Source organism: Macrobrachium rosenbergii, chromosome 59 (assembly GCF_040412425.1).
Source record: "Macrobrachium rosenbergii isolate ZJJX-2024 chromosome 59, ASM4041242v1, whole genome shotgun sequence".
Taxonomy (NCBI): domain Eukaryota; kingdom Metazoa; phylum Arthropoda; class Malacostraca; order Decapoda; family Palaemonidae; genus Macrobrachium; species Macrobrachium rosenbergii.
In genome coordinates, this window is record NC_089799.1 from 22,594,928 (window position 1) to 22,602,427 (window position 7,500).

Sequence of the window (7,500 nt, forward strand, 5' to 3'; positions counted from 1 at the left end):
ATAAATTAATATGTGTTTGTGTGTGTGTGTGTGTGTGTGTGTGTGCCACTTTTTATAATGTGTTTTAAGGGCGTTGTTAACCATTTGCTGAAAAGGCAAAATACATTAACCCGCTGCTGTTTAGAATAATCCAGTCATGTACTGACACAGGATCTGGCTCCTACAATACAGGGTGGTTGTTATTAGCGGTATTTCTCCCATTTAATATTTTTTTTTATTGCCCATTCATTTTAGATTAATCCAAATTCAAACATAAATTTTTTCATTAAATAGCCAGCAATTTAATGACTAAATTCAAGTCTAATTTTAATCATTATATATATATATATATATATATATATATATATATATATATATATATATATATATATATATATATATATATATATATATATATATATATAAAAGGCAATGCCACGAAGGAGATTGCAACAATGGAGTGGTGCTAGTATTTCGACTTACTGTCCTTGCTAAGTGAAGGACAGAAAGTTCAAAGGCCTAGCACCACCACTCCGTTGTTTCACTTTCCTTTCGTGGCATTGCCTTTATTTATATATTCTTATTTTAGTGATTTTATATATATGTATATTCCATATTTAATATATATATTTTATATATATATATATATATATGGAACAGAAATAACTTTCTGAGTCACATCGGGATCGAACCCAGGTCATTTAAACTGAAAGGCAAAGGTTTAAGTTTTTAATTCAGTTGGTGGCTCCCTTGCCTTTTAATTGAAAGGCCTAGGATCGTTCCCGATGTGAGTAAGAAATTTATATATATATATATATATATATATATATATATATATATATATATATATATATATATATATATATATATTATATATATATATATATATATATATATATATATATATATATATATATATATATATATATATATATATATATATATATACAGACTGTATATGATAGATTAGAAATAGAGTAATTAAATTGCTGGCTATCTGTGCAAAAAATTAGCTGTGTTGTACTTTGGATTAATCTGGAAGAATGAGCAATGGAAAAAAAATATTAAATAGGAGAAATATCGCTAATAACAACCACCCTACATTGTAGGAGCTAGATCTTGTGTCAGTCCTTACTGGGTTATTCTAAACAGCAGCGAGTTAATGTATTTTGCCTTTTCAGCAAATGGTTAACGTCCTTAAAATGTATTTTAAAAGGTGGCACACACTCACACACACAAACAGATTAATTTATAAACCATTTTTTTACTTCATTTATTTTTCATTTTTTTTTTTATATTTAGTCAACTATTCTTTTGAAACGTGGGTCTTTGAAATTTACTTTGATTAGTGAGATCGGGTCATCATTTGATTTCCAATATTTTCCTCTGCAAGTAAATTACAGTAAAAAAAAAAAAAGCATTTGCTTATTAAACTTTCGTCATATCATTAGGGCACAATAAAAACAAATCACACAAAAATGAAAAACCAATCATATTTTACTGTTTTTATTTTTCAGTTCATACACTGTTTATAACAATTTTTATACATTTTCAGTGGCTGGAATTCATTCCTTTTGATGAGGAAACAATAGAAAATATTGAATGTTCTCCACCAATAACATCAAATGAGTCAACAAGAGTGATTGAAAATGCATAGTGTGTGAGTTGTCACAACTCGTACGCTCTCAAAAAGACTTAAAAAAAGACATAAAAATTAAATTTTTGCGTGGGAAAGGTTACTGTTTTCAATTTCGATAGTTGTTTTAGTAACCCTTACTCGACAGACAACCCGTGACTACTAATAGAAAAACACATAACTCTCCAAGATTGTAAGTAATTATATCTCAGATAGTGAACATTGATTGATTTTAATAATTGTAAGAACACAAGTTGTCATATCACCAGCAAGTTATTCTGACATTTACAAGAAAACATTATCAGGATCGCTCCGGATTCTGGCGACGAAAGAAATGAAAAATAAGACAGTGGCAGATCCGTTACCTTGTCATAATGCTTACATACTGCTTGGAGAACGAGAACCTAATTTGAAGTAACCCGATGAATCTTTCAGTAATAATCTTGTATCAGTTGTGTAAAATTTTCTGTCAAAAGGGAAGGCTAAAATGATATCAAAATAATCAAAGAAAAAAATACGTGTAAAATCTTCTGGTAATAGGGAAGGCTAAAATGATATAAAAATAATCAAAGAAAAAAATACCAAAATTATCAAAAAGTATAAATCCCCAGATTGGTGAAATGAAGAGAGGAAGAGATCTAGCCCGCTGAAATGCATGCGTCATTCTGGAGACGATGAAAAGTATAAAACTATAAAAGACAAAATGATTTCATTATCTCATTCTCATAAATATAATGACCATCGTCAGTATCGAAAAATATACAACCCAAGAGAGGTAAAATAACGAAAGGAAGAGATCTAGCCCGTTGAAATACATCATTCTGGAAACGACGAATATGCAGGAAATGTTCAAGAAGAGGAGAACAATAACACCTAACCACATACTTAAGGATTACACGGAGGAGTTACAGTCAATAATGATGTTTTGATTAAGGCCTTTTTTTTGGTAAATTCTTGAAAAATCAGCAATGAGGTGAGACTTGTCAAGAATCCTTTAGACCTCTCAGGTGTCCTGACAACTGGCTAAAGGATTCTGTGGGAGAAACAAAGGGAAAAGTAAAACAATGAGAGATCCGTTAATTATACACACACATACACACACACACACACACACACACACACACACACACACACACACACACATATATATATATATATATATATATATATATATATATATATATATATATATATATATATATATATATATATATATATATATATATATATATATATATATATATATATATATATATATAAATATATATATATATATATATATATATATTTTGTATAAATATGCAGGTTTCGTTGAACGATAGATGACTGCGAACTTTAACTATTTTGATAGTGGTTCTTTCCAGTGTTCTGTACTCACTCTTCACTTCATTACTCGAAGTTCTTAGAATTATAAAAGAAAGCCACTTCTTAATAATTCCTCTTATTCTTGTCTCCATAGCGACCTTCCGGACTGTACTTCGTCCATAATCGTGCTAGACTAAAATATTTACATAATTTCATGACCAAACATAATAATTACAAATAAGTATACAAGTTAAAATATTACAATTGCCATGAAATTACTGTTAACATGTAACAAGTTAAAGAGTGGGCAACTGTCAATGGTTAATACAATGGAATAACTATACAGTACAAAGAATTAGGTGTTGAACAAGTCAAAAATAAACTAACATAAATATATGTACTCTTATGTATAGATATATACAACTAGAAAATGTTCAGAACTTCGCTAAAAACAAAAAAACACAAAAAACAATAAAAAAAAAAGTGGTCAGTACTTAAAAGTTTTGAGAAGTCTTTCGCATCCTTCGTCCTGAGAGTTTAAGGAAGGTTTCATGCCTTTTATTAAGATGGGTTCTGTCATCCTCAGGTACCCCACAGAATTATTACTACACAGAATTCTTACACATTCAGTAAGCTGTCTTTTCGTTGTTTTTGTTTCGCCATGAAAGTCTACAAGGTGATTTTTGATTGATCCTGTGGCAATGTTGCCAATTTAGCACTTTTGGTGCCAGATCTGGCATTTTTTTTATACGTTAAGCTCCTAAGTCTTGTCATCGAGCTTCTAGCTCCAAATCTGGCTCCAAGAATAACAATCTGGTACTTTTTTGGCATTTTTTCACACTTGTGAAAAATGCATATTTTGGTATTCATATCCGATTTGTAACGAGATCCAAACATGTTCAATACATTACACTTGAGCGGGCCTCAGCGGGGACGTGATTGGTCCGCAGTAACTCGGCAAAGGCTGATCGAATTCAAGTTTGAGTATCGCCACCATTAAGTGATCACTGAGATTTGTATTAGATGTTGGAAGTGTAATTTCAAGAGTAATGGTAAATGATATCGTGCTGTTGTTTTGAAATACCTCTCTGCAAAACAAAATACCCTTCACAATGAGTAAAGACTTGAAAAAGAATTATACTCAGAAATTCAGAAGAGAATGATTGCAACTGAAACAGTTTGAAAAATGGCTACGAGCGGTCCCAGGCGACGACACTAAAGCCCACTGTGCATTATGTAGGTGTGACATAGGTGCTAAATATAGTTTGTTAACAAAACATGCTGAAACAAAGAAACATATCTTCGAGTCCGTTCAAAGCAGTCCCAGTGTCGAATTTCATAGTACAAAAAACTAGTGATACTGCTAATGTTGAAGGAAAACTTGCTCTATATTTATGCTGTCACTCTTCAGTCAACACGTGTGACCATTTGATATATCTTTGCAAGAATGTTGTAACAGATAGCAAGATATTACCAAAAATGGAAATGCACAGAACAAATGTACTGCTGTAATGAAGAATGTTCTGGGTCCACACTTTAAAGAACATCTGGTTGCTGACATTGGAAATGGAAAATTTAGTTTGCTGCTGGACGAGAGTAATGATATATCTGCCAGAAAAATGTTAGGCAGTGCTATCATTTATTTTAGCAAAAGTATGAAAAAAGTGGTTCACACATTTTTAAGCCTTGTTGTGCTAGAAAGTTGTGATGCAAACGGTATCATAAATGCTTTGAAAAGAGAATTTTCAAACTTGAAACTGAATCTGGCTAACTTGTTAGCCACTGGTACAGATAACGCCAATGTCATGGTGAGAGTTAACAATGGTGTGTATAAAAAGTTGAAAGAGGAAGTTCCATCACTGATTCTAGTAAAATGTGGTTGCCATTCATTGCAATTGGCAATATCACATGCTTCAGCAGAAATCTTGCCTAGAAACATAGAATTTCTAATCGCTGAAGCATACAAGTGGTTTTCACACACTGCTTCAAGACAAGCTGCCTATACTCAGCTCTTTAATGCCATTAATGACAATCAAACTCCTCTGAAAATTGTGAATAATTGTTTAACAAGGTGGCTTTCAATTGAACCAGCTGTTGGTAGGATTTTAAGCCAATGGCTTGAGTCAAAGACTCATTTTGGAATTGCTAGTTCTACTGAAAAATGCTATACGGCTCAAAAGTAAGTATATCTTAGTTTAACCAGACCACTGATCTGATTAACAGCTCTCCTAGGGCTGGCCCGAAGGATTAGGTTTACTTTTACGTGGCTAAGAACCAATTGGTTACCTAGCAACGGGACCTACAGCTTATTGTGGAATCCGAACCACATTATAGCGAGAAATGAATTTCATTGCATAAAATGTACAAAGATGAAAGAAAGTTGTTATACCTTTTGTTCCTACATCCTGTTCTGGTTCAAGTTCAGCAAGTAAATAAAGTATTTGAATCCAATAATGTGGACAAAACCAAAGTTTTTTGAAGATCTGTTCAATCAAATCTGTTGCACATTTGTTGATACTTCCTACAAGCAGAATAGATCCAGTTGAATTGGACACGGACATAGAAGAGTACTTGGATCCAAATCCAAATCTGGGGTACAGGTTTGAAAGGAAAGTAACTGAATTGAGAACTATGAATAAAATTAGTGAGGAAGATGTATGCATCATAAGGAACAGATCCAAGGCGTTTCTAGTGAATCTCTTTCAACAGTTAAGCAAAGGTTGCCGGAAAACATGGCAGTCATGAAGCAAGTAGCTTGCTTTTCGGTTGAAAATACATTGCAACCAATAAAGAAGCCAATTAAGCAAATCTTGGAAACTATGTGCAATTCAGAAGAAATTGCTTCTGCTGAGTATCAGTATAACAGCATACATCTAAATAAATGGACAAATGTGGAAAATACTGAACATTTTTGGTTGGAAGTGAATCAGTACCAAGATGCTTCTGGCGTGAATCCTTTCAAAGAACTCTCCAATTGTGCTCTGAATTTACTTCCACTACCAAATTCAAATGCTGAAGTGGAGAGTGTTCAGTTCTGTGAACTTAGTAAAAAACAAAATAAGAAATAGGATGGAATTACCTTTGTTGAAAAGTATCCTCTATGTGAAGTATGGCCTAAAGCGTACTGATATGTGTTGTAAAGACTGTAACTTAGCATCATCACTCACAAAATGTATTGGGAATAAGAGTACCTATAACCAGGAAGATCAGGAAGAAATTAATCAAGAAAACATTTTAGATATTAAAGTTCAATTTAAGTCAAATTTCTCAGCAGCTTTTAGCATATCTACATATACAATTTTTAGAGGTAAGTTGCTTATATATTCACGCACTTTTTTTTAGTATTTTTCTGTGGCCAATCTGGTACTTTTTGGGTAATTCCATTTGGCAACACTGATCCTGTCTGTGTGTGCATGCGAAATCTCTCTCCGACAGTGGAAGTGGTATATCCAGCATATGTGGAGGAATTACATCCTACCCGGTTGCAGGGATTCTGATATACCACATGATGACTGTCAGGAACCCCCTTTAAAGCTGGTCTATTGCGAATAAATAGGTTTTTTTAATTTATTATTTTTATATTAAATCCTGAGACAGACATTATCACTTTCATGAACAGGTTCTACATGATTAGAAATAATCTTTTTCAGCAGCTTTTCTTCTACTTTGCAGCTACTTGACATTTGTCCTTGAAAAAAGAAGTTGATTTGTTGTTTTTCTTCGCCAGCTGGTAACCACTCCTTCAGGATGACTTTATTCAAAAACTCTTTAACAGTTTCATCTATTGCTTCCATGGGAAAGGTATTATTTGTTAACATTTCTTTTATTCTGGTAGTTGCATTGTGGAAGGAATCCCAGTCACTGCAAACCCTATACCCTCTACGTAATAAAATCTTAATTACTCCTATTTTGTATTTTTCGAGGCAGACACCATTGAAATTGACACAATCTCCGAGATTAGTAGACTTTACATACACCGAAGTTTTTACAGTGTTATTGGATAAAGCAACTAAAGCATCCAAAAACGGCAAGGAATTATTTTTCCCAGTTCAAAAGTAAATTTAAGAACAGACTCCTCTGAAATTATGGGCCGTGTGAACCAGGATATGTGTATGGTAATCCAAAAGTCCACAAGCGTCTAGTGAACCCTCCGTTACACCCCATAATTTCAAAAGTTGGAACCGTCACATATGAGATCTCTAAACAATTGAACAGTATTATTAAAAGATATATCCCAAAAAAAGTATGCAGTTGGCTCCACATACGAATTTATAGCCCTTTTGAAAGATAGAAAATCTTCAGGGAAATTGGCCTCATTAGACGTTCAGAGTCGATTTACTAACGTTCCAGTTCAAGAGGCTATAGAGATAATCTTGGAGAACGTGTATCATCACCCTGAAATAGCTGCTCCTGACATTCCGCCTGCAACGTTTAAAGCTCTTTAGAACTTTGTACAACAAAAACACCGTTTAGGAATATTAACGGTGACTTGTATTTGCGGTGTGAAGGAGTTAGTACGGGAAGTGCTCTGTGCCCCACGTTTGCAGAATTTTATGTGTGTAATTTAGAGAATAAGGTGT

General features: G+C 33.2%; 1 long non-coding RNA gene across 1 annotated transcript in view; it reads right to left on the reverse strand.

Annotated features, from left to right (window-relative positions):
* Positions 1-1,469: 1,469 nt before the first annotated feature.
* The window catches only part of LOC136837524 (uncharacterized), an 11,511-nt gene continuing 5,480 nt past the window's right edge, over positions 1,470-7,500 (reverse strand). Inside the window, exon 3 of the long non-coding RNA XR_010852711.1 lies at positions 1,470-2,648. This is a non-coding gene — a long non-coding RNA (uncharacterized lncRNA). The remainder of the gene's footprint in view (positions 2,649-7,500) is intronic.